The sequence below is a fragment of the Rhipicephalus microplus genome, chromosome 5 (genome assembly GCF_043290135.1).
Source record: "Rhipicephalus microplus isolate Deutch F79 chromosome 5, USDA_Rmic, whole genome shotgun sequence".
Lineage (NCBI taxonomy): Eukaryota > Metazoa > Arthropoda > Arachnida > Ixodida > Ixodidae > Rhipicephalus > Rhipicephalus microplus.
The window spans coordinates 18,990,522-18,997,290 of record NC_134704.1 but is presented as its reverse complement, the minus strand read 5'-3'; positions in this window follow the sequence as shown (position 1 = coordinate 18,997,290).

The following is a 6,769-nucleotide window of genomic DNA, read 5'->3' as shown; positions in this document are numbered from 1 at the left end:
TTGCTGCGGCGTTTCACGCCAAGAGACAAAACGAAAGACGAGCAATTGCAACTTTACTCACTTTCACTGAAGCTTCCTTTCTTCGCTTTTTTTTTACCTTTAATGTCTAGAGTAAACAGTTGTTCTTCGGGAATCGGGAACGTAAACAAGTGCTTTTTTCATCCCTCTTTCGGATTCCATAAAGAGGTAACCATTTTTAATGAATACCTCGAAGATGTTAACCTATATATTTACTCACCTGGCTTTCTATTTTCTGTTTTATCGACTAGCCCAGTAAAATGAATCGACATTGTGTACAAAAGACTCAGATAACGAGATTGTGATAGGATGGGTGCTGAAGATAGCTTTGTCAGAACTGAATGGCTGGCGGGAGGATAATTTCGAAATTGCAAAAGCTGAATGGTCCGATCTTTGCGCCAGAAAACATGGGTGTTTGAAAGACTGGCGGTCGAGGAACCTTTCAACTCATGCTATATTGATATGAAAGCTGCTTTCAAACTATCGGACTCGGTGGTACAAACATGATTGTACGTTATGTGAAACAGAAACAAGGTTAGTAGGACGACGTTGCTCATGTAAAAGTAACAAAAATTAAGCACATGCGACCTCTAGGCATGGATGGATAGATGGATTGATATGGTTGTACCCTTTAGATCGGGCGGTGGCTATATAACGACACTAAGCCGTAACACTTATTGAACCAAAAACTAGATTTATTTTCTTTTTCCTTTAAATAGTGAGGTTGAGGACTCGTACTTTGCTGTGAAGGGTTTAATTTTCACTCGTGCCTTGACTTTAGTCACCAATCAGATAACCTCCTTTGAGTTAATTCTACCCGCTTAAAGTCTATTTTGCCCTCCCTGTCCCTAAACCCCAGTGCTTTGAAAAGCTCTGCGCCATCATCATGAACTATATGGTGAAGCCCTTTACAGAACATTATCAAGTGTTCGGCAGTTTCCTCTTCCTCTCCACACGCACTGCATACCGTGTCTACCCCTTCGTATTTGGCCCGATATGTCTTGATTCGCAATACTCCCGTCCTGGCCTCAAACTGTAGAAAACTACCCGGAGTGATATCATAGATTCTTTCCTTGGCAATTTCCTGCTTAAAAGTTCGATAGATCTCTAGTGCGGACTTCTTAATCATGCCAATTATCCACAGCTTCCTTCACCTTCTTCTTAACCGTGAATTTTTTCGGTTTGGCCCTCTGCTGTTTTCTAAGTATTTACCAGTCAATCTTCTGGTTCGCTTCCTTCATTTTGTATCGACATTCTTCAGGTACAAGTAGCTCAATACCTTCCTAGCCCAACGCTCCTCCCCCATTTCTCTCAATCGCTTCTCAAAGTTTATCTGGCTGCGAGCTTCCCCGCCCTCAAATTATCGGCATGCTTTGGCATGCTTTGGAGTGAAAGCGCCAGCCATATGGCTTCCTAGCATTACAGTACAATAATATCTACCCTTTACGTCCCGAAACAATGATATGATCACGAGAGACGCTGTAACGGAGGGCTCCAGAAATTTCAATCATGTGGCGTTTAACGTGCATTGAAATCGCGCAATACACGGGCTTCTATGATTCCGCCTTTATCGAAATGCGTCATCTCGCGTCTTTTTGATGAGTCGTAAACTGGAGATTTTTTTGCAGGAACAACTATTGCAGTGTGCTACTTGTGATGGTTTGATGCTTTTCAATGTCCCTGCTGTTGTTTAAATAGCCTTAAAGACAAAAATGTCAATAATTTACACTTTGTAAGAGTCACCTTGGTACTCTATTCAAATTTTCAGCATTGAACACGTTCAATGCCCCAGGACCATAAAATTTGATTGCATACATACCCGGTCAAGAGAGTAGACACAAGCTCTTTACTGAATCTTGCAGAATAACTTCTTTAACGAAATAAAGTGCCTACATTATAGTATTGCAAACTCAGAAAACACAGATAAAAAAAAGCCGGAGGGAGCAGAAAGGTCGGGTGTTGGTGGCCTGTTCTTTCGAATAAACAGCTAAGTTCAGCGCCCGACCTTTACGCTCCCTCTCACTTCTTTTTCTCTCATCTGTGCTTTCGAAGCTAACTCTATATACCCCATTGACATTAACCAACTCACCTAACAATAAGTCTCACTCTGCCGAAATTATGCAGCGCAGAAATTGTTGAGCCAGAGCAGTCTGTCTAAATGTTGTTGCGGTATCGACCAATATAGCTATACAGGCTGTTTCAGCTGAAAAGAACCAAACAATAAAAAAATTAAAAACGAGTGCTACGCGTCTCCAGCTAACGCACTATTGTTCATAGCTGTATGTAGCACGTGAAAATATTTTTTTTTCGAAGCGCCAAGAACGGTAATCAACAAAGACTGCTTAATGAACTTTTTAAATACTGACTCTAGAGAAAAAAATCAGTACAAGACTTTTAGCTTTTACCCAGAAATAACAAAGTTACAATAAGAAAACAACGCTGGTTAATTTTTTGTGGTTTGTTTAAAGTGCGCGAAATTAAAAAGAAAATAACACGTGATGGCCGTTTAACGCGCGGTGCTTTGAGTGCCCTCAAATGTAAGTTGAACGAATTAGCGAATGCTTGTCACGCACGAATGTCGCTTGAACAGGCTATCGGTGACTACGATGAACATTAAACGATGGTTGGATGGTACCATTTAAAAAAAGGAGGGGGTGGTGAAAGAAACGAAGGCAATAAAGTGTGACGAAAAAGCGGGCTGCCACGTGCATTGCGATACGAGACCAGAAGCAGCATTCGGCGCAGCGCCGACTTCTCTTTTTTTTTTGCTTTTGTCGTATACGTGGAATGAAATAAAATAGCTTTATTTATATTCATCAAGGACTGATTTGTTGATTGATTGTGAATGGAGGGCACCTATTGCAGTCACCAGATGCACGCGGTGGAATAAAATTGTATATAGCTTCCAATACAAGATACATTACCGTAAAACAGCCACTCATTATTATTATTATTATTATTATTATTATTATTATTATTATTATTATTATTATTATTATTATTATTATTATTATTATTATTATTATCTTAGTTGTAATGTCCCAGAACCACGATATGCTTATGGGAGACGCCGTAGTGGAGGGCTCCGAAAATGTTTCAGAATCTGAGCGCGAACACACGACACATTCAGGCACACAAAAAACGAGACACATTTGACGCCTGGGTGCGTATGCGCGTGAATGTGTCGCGTGTTTGTGCTCAAATTGATTTTTGAAATGTTCTACCAACTAGCCCAAAAACAGGTTCTTTTATTCCGAAAATGTTGACCTCCTGGGGTTCTTTAAGGTACACATAAATCTAAATACACGCCCCGCCGCGGTGGTCTAGTGGCTAAGGTACTCGGCTGCTGACCCGCAGGTCGCGGGTTCGATTCCCGGCTGCGGCGGCTGCATTTCCGATGGAGGCGGAAATGTTGTAGGCCCGTGTACTCAGATTTGGGTGCACGTTAAAGAACCCCAGGTGGTCAAAATTTCCGGAGCCCTCCACTACGGCGTCTCTCATAATCAGAAGTGGTTTTGGGACGTTAAATCCCACAAATCAATCAAATCAATCAAATCTAAATACACGGGCTCGAACATTATTGCTTCCATCGCAAATGCAGCCGCCGTAGCCAGGTATCTTTATTTATAGCTCGCTTTTATTAAATAACAGCTTGTCATACGGCACTCTTGACAAGAGTTATCAGCCGATAATCAACAGACAGAGCATCGAATGAATTATTCAGGAAGTTTTGAACACTTCCTGCTGTGAACGGTAAACTTACCGATCATGGGGAACGATGCTTCTGTCATAGTCATAATATAGTAAGGGTTTTATAAAGTTATGGCAGCTTAGCCGAGAATAACAGGGGCAAGAAAATTTGATCGGTACTCCGCCAATATGGCAGCATTCAGTCACGAGATTATTCTTACACGTTCCACATATGAAACAACAGGCGAAGCAGACAAGCAAAGAAGGAATCAGCCGATTTCCATAAATAGGGGGGAAAAAACGTATAAAAATAAAACAAAGGAACGAACGTTCAAATAGCGACAGAACTTGAGGCTGTCTATACGCTTTAAGGGAATAAAAATATCACGAGTAATTGGCTTAGTCCTCGAATGACAGCTCAATGCACGCCGATGCATTCAAGCACGCGCACGAAGACGCGCATGCAAATTGCAACCAGGTTTCGCCAGATCGGGCACGCTGTGCTTACAATGCAGTTACGCCCAAACCTAATGCGCGGAAATAAAAATAACAAGGAGAACAAAAGAGCAAACACGAATAGAAAGAACAGACGGAAACGAGGTCAGAGGTATGCAAGCGTCTAAACTTAGCCGCGTCAATTCATATCTCGCACAAAAGCGAATCCCGTGCCTCATTCGGTGGGATGGGCTAGATGCTCACAAAAGGCACTTTCCGCGCTTCACTCGGGACGGAAAGCCCACATCCGACACGCACAGGCAGTTGCTTCGCGCTTGCTGCACGCCACCACAAGCACCCGCCGCTGCTACAGGAGAAAGGCCTTTCATGCATGAGAGAAGAACCAATTTCGTCTCTATTGGGAGAAAGCGAAGTTGTGTCTTCAACCACGCGTTGTTTACTCCTCTAGAAGCCTTCTCTCTCTTTTCTTTTTTGATGTCTAGCACTTCCAGTACGTCCACTCTGGTTTTGCATCGACAGCTGGGCATTAACCGAGGCACCGTAACGCTAAAGCAGGAGAGAAAGGAAGTGAGGCCTTTTCGTGTGAACGTTTCTTCTTCACGCCGTTCGTCTCCGCACCTTTGTCACTTGCGGCTTTCAACCGCTCATGGCGGCGATTCTTGTATTATTATTATTATTTTTTGCGTTGTGTTCCTTCTCCAAAGGTCCACTTCACTCTCTTCCGCATCCAGCTTCAAGCAAGGCCTGTTTTCGTTGTTATTTTCCGTTTTTTTTCTTCTGTTTTTTCTTGTGCGTTTGGACTACACACGCCGGAGCTCTGAGTAAACACTTTTTCGATGATTAGGCAATTACGCCTTTGACGACGGCCGTCGGAGAGCACAATTTCCTCACCATACCGTCGTTCTTCGCTATATTTCTTTCATTTTTTCCTTCTTTTTCTCTCTTTTATCCGGTCAGTCGCTTCACTGGATCTTGAGCGAGAACTCTCGGGGCCGCTTAAGCCGCAGGTGGTGGAGAGCGAATCGCGTCCATCTTTTGTTCCACATGAAAGGTGCCCTTTCCGTATACGCGGAAGCATTCTTTGAGGGGAGAAGTTTGGCTGCGGCTGTCGGCGCGAGGCCCCGGGCAGCAGCAGCTGATAGCTGCAGATACGCATCTTTACACTCTTGCTCTAAAACATTTACGGCCGCGTGCGCTTGTAGGACAGCGATTTGTAACACCACGGAGGCGGCGATGACATCAGTAGGTAAACCCCGTGTCTGCGCCCAATTCGGGTAAATATCACCTGTACTAAATGCTGTCGCGTGTAAAATCGAACGAATGAGATCTACGCTGGATTCTGTGCGCGACGTGCGGGAAGACGTGGCCCACTTAGTCCGCTCTTGAAGGCTATTTGCTATAGAGAGCTTGCCTCAAAATTCAACAGTCGTCTCTTGGATTAAGTGATCTTCTCAGACCATGGACGAACATTGTCGTAACACTTCATGTAAGGATATAACTTTGTATCTTTTGTAGTTCTCTAGCCTTATTTTTAAATACACTCTTTTAATGTAGCGTGTGTGCGTGCGCATGTGTGTATAGTTTTTCAAGCCAGCACAATTTTGAGTGTGATTCTAAGACGGAAAAGAAAACAAGAGAAAAAGAGGAAAGGCAGAAATGTTAGCCAGTTGCGAATAACCGGTATGCTCATCACGTGACTCGCCAGTGTGGTCTAGTAGTTACGGCACTGAACGATAGACCCGCAGGTTGTGGGATCGAATCCCACCGTGGCGGCGAAAATGTTAGAGGCCCGGTTAATTAGATTTGGATGAACAATAAAAAAAACCTTGTCATCAAAATCGTCACATCCCTCCACAACGACGTTCTTCGTAACCATTTCATGGTAATCGGACATTAAGAACCAACAAATATAATAATTATTATATTCGCATGACATCCTACAAGGTAACCAGCAGACATCATAGCTTGTCCAAAGTTGGAAGAAAAGAATGAAAGAGAAAAAAAATTGCGCCGCATATATGGATGGATCAAGGGCCGGTCAGATCATCTTGAAAATATTTCCATCCTGTCACCTGCTTCCAGCTTGAAACTATGGATGGAAATTCTTCAAATGAGTCTTAATTTTAATCGTTCGTTGATGGAAAAAAATCTTCAGCATGTTGCAATACCTGTCACACTGGAAGGCTAAAGCGTGCTTCCTACTCGATAATGCATTAAGTTTCACAATCAAAGACACACTCCTTGCAAGATACATCAAACCGCAGTATAAGAGACGCGCAATAGATTAGTTTGATCATCTTAATCGATTACACTATGAACACTCTCTTCCCACATGAAGCTTTCTACTCCTCACTTGGCGTTTTATTTCCTCCGAAATCGACCCAGGGTTGACCAAGAGATGATGATGTCAACTTCTGACTCAACATGATGCCGTGTATTACGTCATATGATTACGTCCTGACGGCGCCACAAATCGCACAGATCAATAACGTCATTATGACGATGCATGACGACGTAACGGCCCGACATCCTTAGTTATATAGGTCACGTGAATTTTTGTGCCACTTCACTCGCCTGCCATGTTTTTGCTCAAAGTGTTCCACAA